Below are 20,625 nucleotides of genomic sequence, written 5' to 3' on the forward strand. Positions count from 1 at the left end.
CCGCAGCCTCTCCCTGCAAGCCCATACCAGCCCAATCTGGGAGTTTGTCATACTGCCCAAACCTGGGCAGTCGGACCGCGTTGTCGGATAATCCGACCGTGTGTGGGCTCCATCGGACTGTTTGCATCGGAATATCCGACCGACAAAGTTTTAGAGCTGGGCTATAAAATTTTCCAACAACATGATCCGATCGGACAAAGTCCGATCGTTAGTAGAGAATTCCGATCGGACATAGTGCCACGCATGCTCAGATCAAATTACAAGACCAAAGCTATTGGCTACTAGCCTGAACGTAGTCCGGTCGTAAGTAAATAAAGTCATCACGTTCTGAACAATCGGATTTTCCGACAACTTTGTCCGACCGTGTGTATGCAACACCAGTTTCCGACGGATTTTATTGTCGGAATGTCCAACCGTGTGTACAAGGCCTAAGAGATGGCCTGCTCCAACATGGACCAAAAGGTGGGATTCTCCTGCTTGTATCCTGCATGCTGTGTGCTCACCGGTTACCCACACATACGACTTTGGGTACAATTTCCTGCCTACAGCTTCTGCTTAGTGGCCTCCCCGTGTCCAGGCTTGTAGGTGACCCTGATTTCTCTATACAAATGTGTCATCTTATCCTAGCTGTTGGGGCCTGTTCTTGGCAAGATCTATGCCATGGCTTGGATAGTACATGGATGAGAGTAAAGTAAATCTAAACCCTATGATTAAATGCTGATATAATCTTTAAAATGTTTATGCCATTTCAAAAGTATTTTTTATTTTTCTGCTATGAACATCTTTTTGCAGACACTTCCTGCTATGGGATGGGAACTGTCTCCAAGTGTTACTCATGAGTTTTCAATCCCTTGAATAAATTGGCAAGTGAGTGTTGTCACTAGCAGGAAACTAGTTCAGAGAAATGATGTATAGGAGACACTGGAGCATTTGCATATAAGCAGGAAGTCAAGTGGCTGATAGTAATAGGCTGGGAAATGCACAGCATAGGTGGATGGCTTGCATGACTGATTTGCTGGGCAGGCTATAGTCAGCCAGTTTTGAAAGTGTGGGTGGGCTTACCTTATTGGTTGGCGGGGGGGTAGGGAGTGGCAGGGGTGTTGCACCACTGGTTTACCAGAAGGATGGGAGTTGCTAGTGGGTCAGTGGGAGCCAAAGCATGGACATAGAGACTGGCCTGCCTCCCTCCCTTAAATTTTCTGCAGTTATACAAGGGCCATTGTTTCCTGTAGTTGCTTTTTCTTACAGGGGCGATGGGTGCTGTAGGGGGCTATAGCTCAGAGGTTTCTTTACACAGGGATTTGAGTTAGGTTCTGCCATAACAGCAGGCAGGGATTGTAGGTTTTTGAAGGTGGGCAGGGTCAAAAAACAGTAGGTGAAGTGTAATGGGTCGGCCGATCTCGGTGTGGGTGTACCTTCCCTACTAGGTGACATCAATAAGGGCTATTGGTCATTGGGCTGCATCAGGTGGAAAGTTGGTATTAAATTGTCCCCGAGCCAGTGTAACTGTGGCTGGGGGCCGGGACAGGAATGTGGTGGTTGATACAGCCAATGCGATAGAGGACAACTTGCCTTCATTAACCTAAGACTCAGGAAAAAGTCAGTTAGGTACATTATGGTTAAAAATTATGTTGGTTATGCATAATGGCATAATGGCATAATTAAGACCCAGGATGCAAAGAAAAAAGGACAGAAGAAACTGGTCCCAAAGGGGTTGGGGCAGAACCGGGGTGTTATTTTGTTCCCTCAAGTCAACCCACAAAAGTGGCGGTCTCCTGACTGTGAGAGGAAGGCTGCAGACCTTTTTCCCCACAGTGGGAGGGGGCGACATCCAAACCGTTTGCCCTCAAAATGATCTTAGAGGGCTATGCACTGGAGTTCTCTGAGAACCCACCATCTCGGTTCTCTGTGTGATGCAGGCCCCCAAAGATCAAGAAAAATCTGTGGCAATGACAGCACTCTTGCAGGAGTTCCTCCAACAGAAGGTAATCATCCCAGTGCCCAGGGAAGAGGAAGGACAAGGTGCTATATACATGTTTTTCTAGTAAAAAAGCAGTTGGAAAAGTTCCGATTGATACTGAATTTAAAGATCTTGAACAGGTCCATCCGATACAATTTTTTTTGTATGGAAACAATATATTCAGTGAGAAAACCTCTTCCCCTGGGGTGTTTTCCAGCCTCAATAGATCTCAGAGATGCGTATTTGCACGTACCCATAGCTCCAGCGTCGCAGAGGTATCTGCATATGGGGATAAGAGCAGGGGAGCAGTGGGGATAGTGTTTCAGTTCAGGGCCCTCCGGTTTGGTCTCTCCTCTTCCCCAAGAATCTTCAGGAAGATTATTGGAGGAGCGTTGGCATTGCTCAGGCTGGAGGGGGTCTTGTGGTAACTTATCTGGACAACCTCCTTTTATTTGCCAGCTCAAAGGACCTACTAAAAAAGGATTTGAGAAGGGTGCAGAGCCATTTAGAAAATTTAAGCTGGATTCTGAGCAAGGAAAAATCCAATCTGATTCCCTTAAAGAGGATTATTTTTCTGAGTTATATCATTGACTCAGTACAGGAAAGGGTTTTCCTCCCAGAGGAAAAAATTATAAAGGTGCAGGACGCAGGAAGGAAAGTACAGACAAATTTATCTGTTATAGTTCGGGCAGCCATGTCCACGCTGGGGCCTCAATCCCAGCTGTTCAGTGGGCCCACCTCCATTCGAGAGACCTCCAGCAGGCGATTCTACAGAATTGGGCATACGAAGAGTCTCTGGAGAAACAAATCTCCGGTCAAGAGGAAGTGATGGTGGTGGAGGAGGCAAGCGAATCTTCCCAAAGCAAAAGCTTTAACAACAGATGTAAGCTCCTGGGGTTGGGGGCCACATCTGGAGAACAAGATGGCCCAAGCGTCCTGGACAGTGAAGGAATCCAGAAGGTCCTCCAACTGGAGGGAACTAAGGGCCATTGCTCTAGGGCTGTGGGCCTTCAAAGAGATTATCGGGGACCAACACATCCAGGTGTTGTCAGACAACGCCATGGCGGTGGCATACATCTCAAGGAAAGGGGGCACAAGAGGCAAGTGGCTTCTAACCTTGGCCTTACAGATTCTGTCTTGGACGGAAGACAACTTGGCATCCTTAACAGCAATACACCTGAAGGGCAGCCTAAACCAGATAGCGGACTTCTTGAGCAGAAAAAGGGTGCTAGAGTCAGAATGGAGTCTAAGTACGGAGATTTTTCAGAGGATAATAGACAGATGGGGTGTTCCCCAGGTAGACTTACTTATATTGCAGCCCTCTTGGAAAATAACGCTAGGTCTTATTTTCAGGGAAACACGGTATTTACGTGCACAAATTTCAAAAACCAAAATCGAAAACCCCCCCAAAAAAAACAAAACACAAAAACTACTAATACTTTGTTTCTAATTACACAGTGTATATGTGTACACAAGGACAGCTGGTGCTCACTCATTTTATTGGTCGTCTTTTCTGCTTTCTACCCCCTCAAAATGTTGCATTTTATAAAGTACAATCCTATGGACATCTCTGTACATAGTGGTTCATTGAAAACTGGGTACGTCACCTGGCAGGTCACATACAACCCAAGAAACAATACACTCTACAGATGGTTTATCATTTAACGTACTCTCTCAGGATGGTCATTTAGCAAGTTTACTGATTACATTGCCTGGCAGACCGCCACTACAGAGAAAACCTGCCAATATGTAAATGAAACGCAGTTTTTAAAATGTGACAAGAGTATGGCAATAATGGCTGAAATATGAACACTAACTGAAAATATATCATCACCCCCCCCCCCCACCCCCTCCCACAGGATGCCTTCTGTAAATGAACGTGTGGATTGTGAAGCTACAAGTATCTATTAAGCCCTGGCGCCTAAGCTTCTACACATTAACACACCAGTGTGTAATGTCTGGCACAGAACCCCAAGCTGTCCAGCGATTAGCCGAGCCCGGTGAAGATACAGGACCGCTCCTGCATTTGTGTTCAGGATGCCTGTTGGCACCAAGTCCAATCAGCTGCTTTGTCATGTCACAATGCGCAACAAATGGAGCCAATTTAGCGTCAACATGTTTGTCCCTTTCCAATGAGTCATGAAATCAAAAAGCAGCTGATGGTGTGCGATGAACAGGGGAATGAGAGCAGCAAAGCCAATCACTTCTCTTCACCATCTTATGTCTTGTAGATAACTACACGTGACAAATTCCAAAAAAACAGTCGCAGGATTTTGTCCTGAGTAAAACTTACAGCATGCCGTTTTCTTACAATATCAGGTGTATCAATATCAATATCAATTCAATTCAGTATCTTACGAATAGGTGTAAGCTATGCAGTTTTCAGACATCATTTACGTATTTTGAGGCCGACTCTCTTCTTCTCCTCCCCTCCATATCTCATTTTTATATCTCTCTTTGGCGCCATTCACACATTTGTGTTTTAATGCACATCAGCGCATGTACACAATGTAACCACTGTTTTGACCCATTTGCTACCAGAACCATTTTTGCATTTTTTTGCACCAATATTTAACTGCTTCAATACTGGGCACTTTTACCCCCTTCCTGCCCAGGACACTTTTTTTTTTTTTTAGCTTTCAGCGCTGTCACTATTTTGAATGACAATTGCGTGGTCATGCAACGATGTACCTAAATTAAATTTTTATAATTGTTTTTGAGACAGATAGAGCTTACTTTTGGTGGTATTTAATCACCACTGGGGTTTTTATTTTTTGCTAAAAGACCAAAAATTTGGTTTTAGTTTTTCTCCTTCACTGATGGGCACTGATGAGACCACACTTATGGACACTGATGAGAGGGCACTGGTGAGGTGGCACTGATGAGGAGGCAGTAATATGCAGCACCAATGAGCACTGATAGGTGGCACTTATGTTCATGGATAGGCAGCAATGATGGGGACTGATTGGCGGCACTGATGGGCACGGAAAAGCAGCACTGATAGGCATCACTGCTGGGCACTGATTGGCATCACTGATGAGCACTAACTGGCATCACTGCTGGGCACTTTTAGGGCTGCTCTGATCATCAGAGTACTGATGATCAGTGCCCTGATGATCTGTGCAGGTCTCCCCTTTAAGGAAATGCCACTGTGTGTGTAGGAGTGGCAAGAGCGGGACGAGGCCATAAACTAGAAAGCACCCCACCCACTGTCCTTTGTCTATATGGCTGGAGGTAGTTAAAAGAAAATTTTAGGCCCGAAGACTATGTAAAACCCCCAAAACATTATATATTTTCTGAAAGCCGACACCCTAGAGAATAAAATAGTGATAGTTCCACCTTTTTATGTTACATGAAATCAGCACAACAGTTTATGAAACGGGAAAAAAACAGAATGTAAAAAAATACACAATTGAATTATAGTGCACGGAAACACAATATATTACCCATTTAAAAATAAATATAAAAGATGAGGTTGCGCTGAGTAAAAAGGTATCCAGCATGTCAAGCATTAAAACTGTATGCGCCCATGAAACGTCTACAAGCTTCAGTACCCTCTATTTTCCATAGGTGACACTTTAAATGCCATGAATAATGGCCCTAGAAGTATTGTTCTCACTCTGGCGTGCTCGGCAATATGCAACACGTGTAATGCAATTTAATGTTTTTGTGCATAGGGACCCCAACGCATGCATTTACAATGATATGTGTGGGTATGTTGTTGCATTTACCTAAGTACGCTCCCTCTGAGATTGATAGCTCCAATGTGGGAACTCAAGTGTCAACAGACTTTTAATTGCTACAGTGCTGTAGGCATAAAGTTTCTAGTGTTAGCTAGCCATTCATTGTGCCAGTCTTCATTTGTTGCATTGTTCCTACTAACCTTTTTCTTTACAGGGCTTTGCTTTTTTAATAAAGCTAATTCAAAGGTTACAGGTGAGTTGGTGGTCATTTGGGTTCAGGGACAGGGTGAGTCATCATTTATGCATTGGCAGGAGGAACCTATACAACTCTATGGCTCTTCCAAGGATATCAGGAATACATTGGACCATGTTTTTTTAAGGGAATTGGACTTATGGCATTTTGACTTATGGGCATATTCATACCTATGCATTTCGAATGGAACCCAAGCACACTAATGTTTTAGCTAGCGACGTACTATGCATTGTGGTGCGCTGTGTTTAAAAAAATGGATCACAACAATTTTTGGCTTAGTTGTGGTGCATTATCATCCCTTGAAAAATGAATGTGCTGCCCTAATGCAATGCACTTTAACACGCAATACAACATGCATGTGGTAACGTAATGGACTGCTAAGGTGTAAATGGCCTTTAGCCCTTGTACACACGGTCGGACATTCTGACAGAAAATGTCCGATCGGACCGTGTTGTCAGATAATCCGTCAGTGTGTGGGCTCCATCGGACTGTTTCCGTCGGTATTTCCAACCGACAAAGTTTTAGAGCTGGGCTATAAAATTTTCCAACAATATGATCCGATCGGACTTTGTCGGATCGTTTGTAGAGAATTCCAATCGGACAAAGTGCCACGCATGCTCAGATCAAATTACGAGACCAAAGCTATTGGCTACTAGCCTGAACTTTGTCTCGTCGTAACGAAACTACGTCATCACGTTTTGAACGCTCGGATTTTCCGACAACTTTGTCCGACCGTGTGTATGCAGCACCAGTTTCGGACAAAATCCGTCAGACAAAATCCGATGGATTTTGTTGTCGGAATGTCCGACCTTGTGTACAAGGGCTAAAGGTTCTGAGAATGCAATCTTTTTTTTTGACCTGACTTTTTAACTATAAACAATTTAGACTTAAAGTGGTCCTTACATCATAAATACAATGTCTGGTTCCTTGCTAGATCCTGTGCTCCATGAAAAAAAACCTGGAAAATAACAAATTACACCATAGCTTACACATGTGAACCCTATATGACTAATGGATAGATTCATGCATAGCATAAATCTATCCATGGCCGTCACGACCACCCCCAATTCAAGCGTCCGTCCCCTTTTCGGGCGCCTGAATTACAGCAGCAATGAAGCGCTGCATAGATGGGGTTAATGCACTTGACCCATCCGCTGATCGACCGGGTGGGGTGTTACTGTTTGCCGCCGCCCGCCCCCCCCCCCCCCCAAAAATACCACTGGTCGTCACTGGATTTAAAGTACGCCTGTGCCCAGACTAAACTCAAAAATTAACAAAGCATAACCCTTCTATAGTGTGTACTTGTCTCAATCCAGAACTCTAATGTCACGTACAAACGATCGAATTGTCCGGGGGACCACAGTACGCCGGACAATTCGATCGTGTGTGGGCTCCAGCGGACTTTTTCATCGTAAAGTCTGGCGGACTTAGAAAGTAGTTTTGACTCAAAATTTGTCCGCCGGAGTTGGCTTTCAGCGGACAATCCGTTCGTCAGTGTGCTAGTCCGGCGGACTAAGAATGATGCATGCTCTGAAGCAAGTACGAGAAGGAAGCTATTGGCTACTGGCTATTGAACTTCCTTTTTCTAGTCCCGTCATACGTGCTGTATGTCATCGCGTTAGAAATCGCCAGACTTTCGGAGCGTCCATATGTGGCTAAGTCCGTTCGTTATAAAGTCAGGCGGATTGTTTGCCGATTGTTTGCCGGACTAATTCCGCCGGACAATTCGATCGTGTGTACGCAGCATAAGTGTCATTTCTGTCTGCTACTTTGTTCCTCTGCTATCTGCATGAGTCAGTTCTGACATGTTTTCCTGAGGCCAAGGGGAAAAAAGGTAATAGAAGAGGGTGCTCCAGCACACAGCCTGTGAATAACAACCTCAGCTCTGTTCCTGTGTGCTGTGTGAAAGGGGGGGGGGTTCCTTCCCTCCAATCAGTTGAGCTCCCCTCACTGAGCTTTGCAGAGTATAACTTCAGCGCTCCGCCCTCTTTTTTTTTGCACTTTCAGACAAGCTTTAAAATGCAGGACTTTGAACAGATGTAGAGAAAAGAAGCAGACAGGTATAACTTATGTGGGAGGATTTGTTTCATCTCTGTGTATCACCTGAGGCTATTTGCTTCATTGAGTATTTGTAAGGATTTACAACCACTTTAAACTATTAACATATTCCTAGCAAATAGTAAAGGAGCTAGATAGAATGCCAAGGTGTGAGTGGGGCCTTACATTAGAAGCCTGACAGTCTGCCAAGATTCTGATGCTATAGAAAGTTGGGTGTGCTTTTACTTGGGCGGTCCGATCAGGTCCGGCTGTCAGTTTTTCAAATGGACCTGATCGGACCCTTAATTTACTTCTATGGAGCCGACAACAGTGACATGTCTGCTGGCATCCGCCGCTATCCGATACGATCCTGTCTGCCAAATCCAGATGGATGGTGACCCTATTTTCCATCCATCTGGAGTCTCAGATCAGATAAGATTGGGTGCAAATGGACAGGCGATACGTTTTTACCCGATTTCCCCATAGGGGAGAGCAAGACTCTGTCCGTCTCCACTCTGCACAGTGAGCGGAGAAGGACATGTCATCTGCTTGCTGAGTGGGGATAAGCGTATCGATCCCCCACTGATCAAAGCGGAGTCCGCCGAGCGGACCGTCTGCATGAAAGAACCGTAAGGGAGAAACAAGTTGTAATTTCAGTGCATCTGTTACAAACTCTGAAGATGAATTTCTCCACAATTGCTATAGTTACAGAGGTGAATGTAAACTTGTATTATGGTGGTTATACTGCTTGTTCAGAATATGCAAATGCATTAGCACAGGTTTGCTTTAAGTATTTTGTATCTTTTTTTACAGGGAGAGCTTTCATTCAGAATTTTATTTTAGCACCAGTCACTAGCTCTGTTAACGCTTAAGGCATGCTGGAATGGCTTCTCAGTCAATATTATTGCATGTCATTTTAGCATGCCTTAAACACTAGCTTTTCCTAAAGCCTGGTATGCATGAGCCAAATGTCAGGCAACATTGGCCGGTTCAATAAAAAACATTCGGCCCGTGTTTATATGGAAGCTGGCTTCTGTCGGATGAGCATTCTGCAAAACCAGCAGCCCACCAGCTCCTGATCAGCGTGTGTTCTGGCAATGGGGCGCATTGCATCCCCCTGTCAGAACACAAAAGAACAGCAGGGGAGATCACTGTACTAATGATGGATCATTATCGACCGGAGCTCTCAGATTTTTTTCATTCAACCTGCTGGGTTGAACCCAGCCGAGGGAGCTCCTGAACAGCAAGGCTTTCCTCAATGGGTACCCAACTGTAGCTGAAACAATAGAAATACAGAAAGCAGCACCAGGCCAAAACCATATGAAAGATGCCAAGATCATTTTATTTATTGATAGAAAAAAAAAATTATATAAAAAGCAGCAAACACATTTCAGGGGCAACACCAGTCCTTCATCAGAGCTCAACATAGGCTAAAACTTGGATGGACTCATCCAAGAAAACAGTGACTTCACAGACCAGTACTGAACTTTCCTCATGGAGCAACAACTTGAAAGCAACAATGGAGGCTATTCAGCAACTGCTGACAAATTACTACTCTATGAGGAGAGTTCAATACTAGTTCTAACATACTGTAGATCTGTGAAGTTGGCGTTTTCTCTGAATCCATCCAAGTTTAATCCTGTGCTGAACCCTGATGAAAGAGGAGTATGTTGCCCCCTAAATGCCTTGGTTGCTTTTTATATGACTATTTCTTATCAACAACTAGTTTTTATCTTGGACTAGCTTTGCCCAATATATGTAACCCTGCCAGGTGTCTCCTTGAAAACCTGGAAGAGTTAGGTGCCGCCAGGAGGGTACTGGTCCGATTTCTCCTCTTTTTTTATGCAGAAAAAGCAATTGCCCATAGTTGCAAGAAACCAGAGCCTCTCACTTTACAGATGTGGGTAGACTTTGCCAATCAAGCATTGCCTATGTATAAACCTGCCAGAGGTTGTACAAAAAAAGTCATAAAATAGGGTCGGAGTGGACTTCTAAGGTCTCGGGGGAGATTTAAGTTTAACAAGACTGGGAGGTACACCCCTATACATTTACAGATGTGTGCCCCCTGTCATATCCTCCTTTATGTTGCATTCTTTTGCATTTTTTGAATTGGATTGATAGATTTCTCCTAAAACGTCCTAGTCACCAGCTGTTTAGTTACTGTGTTACTTGGTAATTATTGTTTACCTTTTGGGTATGATGTCCTTGTGTCTATATTATTGTCATCCGATATTGCACACTGAAGGCTATGTACCCTTTTTTTGGTGTGGTGTTAATGTTTGTTTAAAAACAAATAAATTGCCATTTATTTTTTTATCTTGGACTGTTCCATCTGGTTTTGGTCCATTGCTCCCTGCTGCACTTCTATGGTTTAATCTACTTTGTACGTCATTTTTTTGTTGACCGTTTGGTTTTGTAGGGACTGCAACACTGCACCAAAGTTGGGAAGCCTCAATAGGAAGCTGATGGGTAGATCACCCCATTAGCCTCAGAAAAAAAGTAAAATATATTTTAAAATGAAAAAAAAAATCTTACAAAAATAAGCTCTGTGGCCATTCCATTTGGTGTTACCAAATGGAGTCAAGGCTGATCAGGTGGAACAAAAAAATAAATTAATAAAGGCTTCACCAATAGTGCAGTCTAACACTCGTTTTTTTTCACCCTCGGCTGCATGTTTCTGCTAGAGTGCATTGGTAATTGGTGCGGCTATCACAAAGCTTAGCAATGCTTAGCAGTCATTAAGGGCTGTCAGTTTGCAAGCTGGCAGCAATTTCGCTAACTGCTAAGAGGACAGCTGTAAGAATCACTTGGTTATCTAATCTCTAGCACGAGGCGGTGTGCACACAAGCCACAAGTTAATACACAGCAGCGGAGTCATGGCAGCCTGGCTTTTTATTCAAAAGCAAAAAAAAAAAAGATAAAAAAACCCAAAACAATCCCTATTGGCAGATGAGCAGGCTGAATCTCTAGGGACCAATTATTCTACTTTGTGCTATACAAACTGCACAAGCCTTCAGCCAGCTCTCCTGAGGCTAAACCCACTGGGCTTAACTAACGGGCAACTTCATAGCCCAGACACAAGTTGTTCTCCATGTCAAAACTGCCGCAAATGACACAATTAGCTAGCTGGGGACTACTGAAAAGCTCTTAATTAGGTAAACACAACTCTTAGAAAAAAGAACAAGACAAGCCGACCGACACGCTCCTTCCTAAGTTGCGGCAGACCACTCAAGGTAAAATGTAGAGGTTTAAAAGGTGCACTCCAGTCAAACGTGAAAATTGTGTAATGTAATAGACACGGCAAAACAGACAACTGGCTCTGATCTCCATCCTGGCATCTGACTGCTTCGCAAGCAAAGTCTCTGCTGTGGCTGGTATTCTCATCATCTGAACAGTTCTGCATCTGAAGTGAAGAGAATGCAGGTCATTGCGTTCCCTGATTGCATAGAAGGTTTTTTTTTCCAAACACAGTGGAATCCTAGCCATATACGAGGGCTGTAACGAAAGTATTGCAAAAGTGAACATAGATTTTGTTCAAAGTTCACATGTTGGTAGAGTAACCCTTCCTTGAGAGCATGGGTGTCCAACCTGTGGCCCTCCAGCTGTTGCGGAACCAAAAGTCCCTTGAGGCATTGCAAGGCTAACAGTTGCAAACATGGCTCCCAAAGGCAGAGGCATGATTAGACATGTAGTTTCGCAACAGCTGGATGGCTGCAGGTTGGACACCCATGCTCTAGAGCAGTGTTTCTTAACCTTTTTTCAGTTAAGGCACCCTTTAAAATTATGGACAGTCTCAAGTCACAACATTCTAAAATGCACTAATAGTTTTACACAACGCAGCAACATCCACATGTAGGACATCAAACGTAAGAGGTGCATTATTCTTCCAAAGCAAATACCTTTTTGCACACTGGTACTGACTAGTATTCCTATGTTTCTCTTCTGCCTAAATGTCTCTCTATCAGTCAGCTAGAGTCATTCCAGTGCTGAGGAAGAGGGGCACAAGAGGGTCAAAGGATGCTGTGGAGGCAGCAGACACCCGCCTTTCCAACTGATGACATCATTGGTTGTTAGGAGGCCAGTGTCTAGAAAGTCATAATGAAAACCCATGGCTTTTTGTAACTAAAAGGTAGGCTTTGATCCACCTGCTGGCTTGTATACAAATTTTGATAATTTTTTAGGCATTTTGCCAAGACACCCTGGTTGAAAAAAGGCTGCTCTAGAGTAGCTCTTCTTTTTTTTAATTACAGGTAAATAATGGATTCCAAGCAGATGCATACCACCATTGGTCTCTTGATGAAGGAAGGGTGCATGCCGTTCGACATCCACAGAAAGCTACAAAATATTTAGCAATAACAAGACATTGCTCCTTTCATCTTTTTTTCTTTTTTTCATTCATTTCATGGTGTCATCTCCATAAATATTCTGTAGTCTTCTGTGGGTGTCAGACAGCCTGCACCCCTCCTTCGTCTAGAACTCAATGACGACACATTGCTTCTGCTTGAAATTCACTATTTATCATTTATCTGCAGTGCAGATGAAGAAGAGATACTATAGAGGAAGAGTTAGGCTGGCCATAGACAGACCGATTTTCGGTTGCAGGAAAGAAAATTGCTTGATTCCAGTGGGGAATCATCATCAGTAGTGATGGCCGAACGGTTCGCCCGGCGGTCGTTTCGCGGCGAATTTCCGACATTCGCGGTCCGCACGTTCGAACGCCTTTTTCCGTCGTTCGCCGCGGCGGACTTACGTGTTTAATGTATACAAGAACTTTAACCTTTGGTGACACGTTTATCATGTGATACAGGACAGCCAATTGAGACATGACAGCACATGGACACTTGTACATTCCCCCTAACCTATAAATACACCCGATCCGGTGGCCATTTTACATTCTTTCTTCTGTTACGATAGGGACAGGTTCCTGTGTGGAGTAGGGAGAGATAAACCACTAGCTATTTGGTACACAAAAGTTCTTTTCAGGACTGGTATAGGTGTTAGGTGTTGATAGGTTTGCTGTGCTGCTGATTCTTGCAGCAGCCTGAGTGTCTTTTGTTAGTTTAGAGAAAGGGAAAGGACGGTGTATGCTACAGGGACAGCCAGATTAGTCTTTCATCATCATCATCATCATCATCATCATTAGCTGTTACTATCAAGGTCCACAAAAGAGCTGTTCCAGTAACCACTAATCGTTCTCTTTTTTTGCCAATTTGTATAGGGACAGGAAGGAAGCAGTGTTGTCAGGCAGTGAGGGTAATTTTAAAGACTTGCTGTTATTATTAGTTCCACAAAGGTTCTTTTCAGGACTGGTATCAGTGGTACAGTAATAGGCTTGTACATGTATAATATTCTTTCTTCCAAATATAGAAAGGATATTATACTTGACTGCTGCCCTTCTGCTGCAGTCTGCTAAACATTCACAACTCACTTGTTCCACAAAAGTTCTTATAAGGACTGGTAACTTGGTATAGGGTGCTACGGTACATAGGCTTGAGTGCGGTACAGTCTGCTGTTCTGTAAGGACCGCTATCGGTCCACAATAGATAGGGTTGACGTGCACCACTGCTGACCGCTGCCCTATACTGCAGCAGTCCTTCAGCGGTATAGGGACTGACGTACAGTCTGCTAATCACTAACACACAACCTGCTTGTTCCACAAAAGTTCTTATAAGGACTGGTAACTTGGTATAGGGTGCTACGGTACATAGGCTTGAGTGCGGTACAGTCTGCTGTTCTGTAAGGACCGCTATCGGTCCACAATAGATAGGGTTGACGTGCACCACTGCTGACCGCTGCCCTATACTGCAGCAGTCCTTCAGCGGTATAGGGACTGACGTACAGTCTGCTAAACACTAATACACAACCTGCTTGGTCCACAAAAGTTCTTATAAGGACTGGTAACTTGGTATAGGGTGCTACGGTACATAGGCTTGAGTGCGGTACAGTCTGCTGTTCTGTAAGGACCGCTATCGGTCCACAATAGATAGGGTTGACGTGCACCACTGCTGACCGCTGCCCTATACTGCAGCAGTCCTTCAGCGGTATAGGGACTGACGTACAGTCTGCTAAACACTAATACACAACCTGCTTGGTCCACAAAAGTTCTTATAAGGACTGGTAACTTGGTATAGGGTGCTACGGTACATAGGCTTGAGTGCGGTACAGTCTGCTGTTCTGTAAGGACCGCTATAGGTCCACAATAGATAGGGTTGACGTGCACCACTGCTGACCGCTCACCTATACTGCAGCAGTCCTTCAGCGGTATAGGGACTGACGTACAGTCTGCTAATCACTAACACACAACCTGCTTGTTCCACAAAAGTTCTTATAAGGACTGGTAACTTGGTATAGGGTGCTACGGTACATAGGCTTGAGTGCGGTACAGTCTGCTGTTCTGTAAGGACCGCTATCGGTCCACAATAGATAGGGTTGACGTGCACCACTGCTGACCGCTGCCCTATACTGCAGCAGTCCTTCAGCGGTATAGGGACTGACGTACAGTCTGCTAAACACTAATACACAACCTGCTTGGTCCACAAAAGTTCTTATAAGGACTGGTAACTTGGTATAGGGTGCTACGGTACATAGGCTTGAGTGCGGTACAGTCTGCTGTTCTGTAAGGACCGCTATCGGTCCACAATAGATAGGGTTGACGTGCACCACTGCTGACCGCTGCCCTATACTGCAGCAGTCCTTCAGCGGTATAGGGACTGACGTACAGTCTGCTAAACACGAATACACAACCTGCTTGGTCCACAAAAGTTCTTATAAGGACTGGTAACTTGGTATAGGGTGCTACGGTACATAGGCTTGAGTGCGGTACAGTCTGCTGTTCTGTAAGGACCGCTATCGGTCCACAATAGATAGGGTTGACGTGCACCACTGCTGACCGCTCACCTATACTGCAGCAGTCCTTCAGCGGTATAGGGACTGACGTACAGTCTGCTAATCACTAACACACAACCTGCTTGTTCCACAAAAGTTCTTATAAGGACTGGTAACTTGGTATAGGGTGCTACGGTACATAGGCTTGAGTGCGGTACAGTCTGCTGTTCTGTAAGGACCGCTATCGGTCCACAATAGATAGGGTTGACGTGCACCACTGCTGACCGCTGCCCTATACTGCAGCAGTCCTTCAGCGGTATAGGGACTGACGTACAGTCTGCTAAACACTAATACACAACCTGCTTGGTCCACAAAAGTTCTTATAAGGACTGGTAACTTGGTATAGGGTGCTACGGTACATAGGCTTGAGTGCGGTACAGTCTGCTGTTCTGTAAGGACCGCTATCGGTCCACAATAGATAGGGTTGACGTGCACCACTGCTGACCGCTGCCCTATACTGCAGCAGTCCTTCAGCGGTATAGGGACTGACGTACAGTCTGCTAAACACTAATACACAACCTGCTTGGTCCACAAAAGTTCTTATAAGGACTGGTAACTTGGTATAGGGTGCTACGGTACATAGGCTTGAGTGCGGTACAGTCTGCTGTTCTGTAAGGACCGCTATAGGTCCACAATAGATAGGGTTGACGTGCACCACTGCTGACCGCTCACCTATACTGCAGCAGTCCTTCAGCGGTATAGGGACTGACGTACAGTCTGCTAATCACTAACACACAACCTGCTTGTTCCACAAAAGTTCTTATAAGGACTGGTAACTTGGTATAGGGTGCTACGGTACATAGGCTTGAGTGCGGTACAGTCTGCTGTTCTGTAAGGACCGCTATCGGTCCACAATAGATAGGGTTGACGTGCACCACTGCTGACCGCTGCCCTATACTGCAGCAGTCCTTCAGCGGTATAGGGACTGACGTACAGTCTGCTAAACACTAATACACAACCTGCTTGGTCCACAAAAGTTCTTATAAGGACTGGTAACTTGGTATAGGGTGCTACGGTACATAGGCTTGAGTGCGGTACAGTCTGCTGTTCTGTAAGGACCGCTATCGGTCCACAATAGATAGGGTTGACGTGCACCACTGCTGACCGCTGCCCTATACTGCAGCAGTCCTTCAGCGGTATAGGGACTGACGTACAGTCTGCTAAACACGAATACACAACCTGCTTGGTCCACAAAAGTTCTTATAAGGACTGGTAACTTGGTATAGGGTGCTACGGTACATAGGCTTGAGTGCGGTACAGTCTGCTGTTCTGTAAGGACCGCTATCGGTCCACAATAGATAGGGTTGACGTGCACCACTGCTGACCGCTGCCCTATACTGCAGCAGTCCTTCATCGGTATAGGGACTAAGAGTTTTGTCACAGGGTCATTTAAAAAATGACAGGCAGAGGAAGAGGCAGGCCCTTCCGCAGGGGTGGTAGGGGTAGGGCAGGAGCAACAGGCTTGAGCCAAAGTGGGAAGTTGCAGAAGGTGCGTTCAATTACTTTAAAGGATGCACCAGACTTGGTTGAGTGGCTCGCTCAGCCTTACTCTTCTGCACCCTCCTCATCCTCTCGATCTGCACCCTCTTCTTCACTCTCTGCTATGTGCACCCCCAAAGACACTACCACCAACAACACGACCACCACCACCACCACCACATACCTTCCGCTTGAGTCACTGGAATTATTTTCCGATCCATATCAAGAGGACATTTCTGATGCGCAGCCACTCTTGGTATTGGATCAGGAAGAGGAGGTAGCAACAAGCGCTACTCAGCAGTCTGACGCCAGTACCCAGATCAGCCCAAGGAGGAGGTTGGTCCCCGGTGTTGCTGCCTACTCCGAGATCTCTACTTATAGCGGTGGGGAAGGTGACGTTGATGATGACGTGTCTAGTGATGTCACGTGGGTGCCCACAAGAGAGGAAGAGGAGGGGAGTTCAGAGGGAGATATGGACCAGCAGATAGGGAGGAGAAGCAGCAATGACTTACATTGCACAGCAGGGACAAAGCAGACTGCAAATGTATCAGGAGCGAGTCATCGACCATGTACGGTCACATCTGGCGCTCCCAGGACACCGGCACATGGCTCCGCAGTGTGGGCTTTTTTTAACGTGTCCGCTGCTGACAATAGCGTTGCCATCTGCAATCTTTGCAGTCAACGCGTTAGTCGCGGTAAGCCCAATACTCACCTAGGGACGACCGCCTTAAGAAGGCACATGAGCAGCCATCACCGAGCCCAGTGGGAGCAACGGAACACACAAAGCCACACTGCAGGCTCTCACCGTCCAGCCTCGTCTTCTACTTCTCCTTCTCCTCTCTCCTCACAATTGTCCTCCACTCCACCTTCCATCACGCCAAGCTCACATTTTTCTGCAAAAAGGCAGGCTTCCGTGGGCCTAATGTTTGAGCGTAAAAAAATGATGACGCCGGATAACCCTCTTGCCCAACGGTTGGCGGCTGGCTTGTCAGAACTCATAGCCCGCCAACTACTGCCATATAAACTGGTGGACTCGGAGGCCTTTCGCAAATTTGTGGCCATTGGAACACCACAATGGAAGGTCCCAGGAAGGAAGTATTTCTCAGAGAAGGGCATCCCAGAGCTATATGGCCATGTTCAGCGGCAAGTGAATGTATCTCTGGCACACAGTGTCGGTGCCAAGATACATCTGACCACAGACACGTGGTCTAGCAAACACGGGCAGGGAAGGTATATCAGTTTTACTGCCCACTGGGTGAACCTTCTGACGGCCGTCAAGCATGTAACCCGTGGCACCCGTGTAGATTTGGTTTTACCGCCACGGATTGCATGCAGGCCTGACTCTTCTTCTCCTCCTCCTACTCCATCCTCCTCCCTCTCCTCCTCAGCTGCCTCCTCCTTTTCCGCTGCTAGCGTCTCTTCCACTGCACCGCCCAAGCTCCCCAGAACCTATTCCACATGCCAGGTGAGACGTTGCCATGCCGTGCTGCGTCTGTTGTGCCTGGAAGCAAAGAGCCACACTGGCCCGGCACTCCTTTCAGCTTTGCGTTCACAGGCAGATGAGTGGCTAACACCGCTCAATTTGACAGTTGGTAAAGTGGTGTGTGACAACGGTGCCAATTTGCTTAGCGCATTGAAACAGGGCAAAATCACGCACGTGCCGTGCATGGCACACGTCTTAAACTTGGTCGTGCAGCGATTCCTTGTCAAATACCCTGGGGTCCAGGACATCTTGCGGCAGGCAAGGAAAATCTCGGCCCATTTCAGAAGATCTTACACGGCCATGGCTCGCCTTGCTGACATTCAGCGGCGACACCATCTGCCGGTCAGACGTCTTATTTGCGATTGCCCGACGCGATGGAACTCAACCTTCTATATGCTTGATAGGCTGCTCCAGCAGAAACGTGCAGTTAACGTCTACCTGTATGAACTCTGCGAAAGAAACGGTTCTGGGGAGCTGGGTTTTTTTTCACCGCGCCAGTGGCTGCTCATGCGCGACACATGCAGACTTCTGCGGCCATTTGAGGAGATCACCAAACTGGTCAGTCGCAGCCATGGCGCCATCAGTGACATGGTACCTTATGCCTTCTTTCTGGAGCGTGCATTGCGTCGTGTCATTGATCAGGCTGTGGAGGAGCAGGAGCGGGAAGATGAGGAAGTCGCAATGCTGGATGAATTCCCAGGGGGGGCTACTCTATCTGAGACAAGTCAACAACAGGAGTCTGATGAGGAGTCAGAGGAGGATGGTGCCGGGGCGGATGAGCAGGAGCAAGAAGAGCATGCTTTAAACCTTTCTGGGATCCCTGTTGTGCGAGGATGGGGAGAGGAGAATGAAGAGGACGACATTATCCTGGATGATGAGCAGGAGCCAGGCCACCACACCGCTTCCACTTTAGTGCAAATGGGGGCCTTCATGCTCCAGTGTTTTAATAGGGACCCCCGTATAAAAAGCATGAGGGTCAAGGACCAGTACTGGGTGGCAACGTACTTAGACCCCCGGTACAAACACAAAATGGCGGAAATGTTACCGCCGTCGCAGAGGGCTGTCAGAATGCAGCACTTCCAGGCCTTGCTTCGAGAAATGCTGCATTCTGCTTTTGCGTGCGCTGGCAGAGGAGCAATTCCCACTCCCAGAGAAGGATTTGCGGGTACCAATCCAACAGCGCCTGCAAGAAGAGGCCGGTTTGAAGATGTGTTGGTGACTTCGGATATGAGGTCATTCTTTCAGCCGACCCATCGACAGGTGTCATCCGGATCCAGCATCAGGGAACGCCTAGACCGTCAGGTGTCCGACTACATTGGGTTAACGGCCGATGTGGACGCTCTGAGGAGTGATGAACCCCTAGACTACTGGGTGGGCAGGCTTGACCTCTGGCCAGAGCTTGCCCAATTTGCAATCGAACTGTTGGCTTGCCCCTCATCCAGTGTCCTGTCCGAAAGGACGTTCAGCGCAGCAGGGGGGATTGTGACCGATAAGCGTACTCGCCTAGCTCACCACAGTGTTAACTACCTCACATTTCTAAAAATGAATGAGGCATGGATCTCGGAGGAATTCAACACATGTGACCAGTAGACCATGTATATGTCTATAAACTATTTTTTTAATCAAGCACACAGACCTTCTTAATTCATTTGGCTCACTTCCTTGACCCAAAAAAGCACACCGTACTATATGCCCCTACCCTCCTCTTTGAAGAGGTTGAGCGGTGTCATATTTCTACTGGGGCTGCTTATGATATCCCTGTGCTGTGCTGACTTCCTCCTGGGGGTTCTTATTATGAAGGGATCACACTATCCCTGTGCTGTGCTGACTTCCTCCTGGGGGTTCTTATTATGAGGGGATCACACCATCCCTGTGCTGTGCTGACTTCCTCCTGGGGCTGCTTACGGTGCTGCTGTCAGTGCTGTATGTCACGGTGCTGCTGTCAGCGCTGTATGTCACGGTGCTGCTGTCAGCGCTGTATGTCACGGTGCTGCTGTCAGCGCTGTATGTCACGGTGCTGCTGTCAGCGCTGTATGTCACGGTGCTGCTGTCAGCGCTGTATGTCACGGTGCTGCTGTCAGCGCTGTATGTCACGGTGCTGCTGTCAGCGCTGTATGTCACGGTGCTGCTGTCAGCGCTGTATGTCACGGTGCTGCTGTCAGCGCTGTATGTCACGGTGCTGCTGTCAGCGCTGTATGTCACGGTGCTGCTGTCAGTGCTCTGTATTACGGTGCTGCTGTCAGATGCCTCTATCACGGTGCATGTGTCATTCCGGTATGTCACGCTGCTGGTGATCATCTCCTGCACCCTCTTCTTTGCCTACCCTGGTCCCTGACCTTCCCTCTCCTCCATTGCCTTCATTAGCTCCATAGTCCTGAATTGTTAGAACAATTTCCCAAATAAAATAAAAATGCTTGTAGTTATCGATCCCAAATTCACCTCATACATGTATTATGTCATTGTCCAGATGGTGGGACTACGTTTTACCCCCTAATAATTACCACGTGGCCGCAAATTCGACATGAAGGTTTGCAAAGTTCGCCTCCCATTGAAGTCAATGGGGCCCGCGGCGAACGTTCGGTTTCGCGAACGTTTGGGTCCGTTCGCATTTCGCGTTCGCGAAACGTCCCGTCGGAAGTTCGTCCATCACTAATCATCAGTGGGGAATCCCTCTCATGGAGCCATTGTGTTCTCCTGGGGAGAGTTGGGCAGGGGAAGCCGCCCCGCCAGGAGAACACAGTGACTATTTCCAGCAGCTATAACAGCCATTAGCAATATCATTTAAAAATACAGCTGATAATAATGGTGTACCACATCCCTAAGTAATAATATGTCTAAAGAAATT

This window comes from Lithobates pipiens, unplaced genomic scaffold (genome assembly GCF_037356315.1).
Source record: "Lithobates pipiens isolate NorthernLeopardFrog02 unplaced genomic scaffold, aLitPip1_a1.2 Scaffold_16, whole genome shotgun sequence".
Classification (NCBI taxonomy): Eukaryota; Metazoa; Chordata; class Amphibia; order Anura; family Ranidae; genus Lithobates; species Lithobates pipiens.